This window comes from Capsicum annuum, unplaced genomic scaffold (assembly GCF_002878395.1).
Source record: "Capsicum annuum cultivar UCD-10X-F1 unplaced genomic scaffold, UCD10Xv1.1 ctg66255, whole genome shotgun sequence".
NCBI classification, from domain to species: Eukaryota; Viridiplantae; Streptophyta; class Magnoliopsida; order Solanales; family Solanaceae; genus Capsicum; species Capsicum annuum.
This window is the reverse complement of record NW_025875588.1, coordinates 1-1,720: the sequence shown is the minus strand read 5'-3', so window position 1 is coordinate 1,720 and position 1,720 is coordinate 1. Positions and strand designations below refer to the sequence as shown.

At 24.5% G+C, this 1,720-nt stretch overlaps 1 long non-coding RNA gene across 1 annotated transcript; it reads right to left on the bottom strand.

Annotated features, from left to right (window-relative positions):
* Window positions 1-167: 167 nt before the first annotated feature.
* Window positions 168-1,393, bottom strand: LOC124893841. Its single transcript, XR_007050918.1, has 2 exons — window positions 1,183-1,393; window positions 168-439 (listed from the first exon to the last, which is right to left on the bottom strand). It is a non-coding gene; the product is annotated as an uncharacterized LOC124893841 (long non-coding RNA).
* Between the last annotated feature and the right edge of the window lie 327 nt (window positions 1,394-1,720).

Genomic DNA, 1,720 nt, shown 5'->3' with positions numbered 1-1,720 from the left:
TGATCTCATGCATGTTTCGAATCCGAATTAGTCAAATTTCAATGTGAATTTCGAACACCAAATTTCATACACTTATAATATTTAAGTTAATAATATTGTCATGACATACACGTGCAACGCACGTACACTAAACCAGTATATATATATATATAAAAGAATCAAATCTATAAGAAAATAATCATCGAATATGAATTAATCACAAGTCAACTCACATGAAGAAAAAACTTTCCATTAAACTTCAACACAATTCTGCTTCAACTCTATTCAAAAACCTCTATCCAAACGATAAACAAATAAAATAATTAAAATTTATATATATATATATATATATATGAATCAAATCTACGAAAAAAATAATCATGAAATATGAATTAATCATAAGTCAATTCATATCAAGAAAAAACTTACCGTTAAACTTCAACATAATTCTACTTCAACTCTGTTCAAAAAATAAAGAAATAAAAAAATTTAAATTTAAATAATTATGATTAAGACCTCCATCTCTCTTTACACACACATATTAAATTTATGCAAACTCTTTTCTTTAATTCAATGCAAGACTATACGTCAGCTAAACCAGAGAAAAAAACAAAAAAGCTTGAAACTTGCAAATATAACCAAAAAAAATTAATGAGCATCTCAACTAAAAAAAGAAAAAAGTGATCGAGAGATAAAAAAACAAATCTCAGTGATATTTATTTTTTTTAACAGTTGAGATTCTCTCTCTATATAGAGGGTCCTTAAATAAGGAAACTGAACCTTGTGTTTTATATCTATCAAAAGGAGCAAGTACAACAAAAGCCAAAACCAATTTGAAGATGTTAAAATTCAATAAAACATTAGAAATGCCAGACAAAAATCACAAAACAAAAGATATTGGCGTAGTATTATAGTGTTTACCTTGCAGATTGGGGATTTAAGGAGACGGTGGATCCATTTGATCAAAAGCTTTGATTCTTTGGAGTATTAATTAGTTTGAAAGTTCTAAATTATATATATTTAAAATAAGGTAAAAACTAATTAGCAGTTTAGTAGGTTTTAAAGTCCTAAATCAGAAAAAAATAATTAAATTTTTAAACAAAGACAAAATCAATTTAAAGATGATAAAATTCAATAAACTATTAGAAACGCCAGACAAAAATTACAAAACAAAAGATATTGGCATAGTATTATAGTATTTACCTTGCAGATTGAGGATTGAAGGGGACGGTGGAGCCATCTTATCAAAAGCTTTGGTTCGTCAAGTATTAGTTGATTTGAAAATCCTAAATTATATATATTTTAAATAAAGTAAAAATTAATAAGCAGTTTAGTAGATTTAAAGTCCTAAATCAAAAAAAAATAATTAAATTTTTAAACAAAGACAAAATCAATTTAAAGATGATAAAAATCAATAAACTATAAGAAATGCCAACAAAAGTCACAAAACAAAAGATATTGGCATAGTATATAGTGTTTACCTTGCAGATTGGGGATTGAGGGTCCGTCGAGTATTAATTGGTGTGAAAGTCTTAAATTATATATATATTTTAAATAAGGTAAAAATTAATATGCAGTTTAGTAGATTTAAAAGTCCTAAATCAGAAAAAAAAAACTAAATTATTAATTCTTTGTATATTTTACTTACCTTGTATTTTCTTGAAATTTTTATTTCAGTTTATCTTTTTATTATTTATTTTTACTATAATAATGTATAAAATATTAAACATAAATATATGTT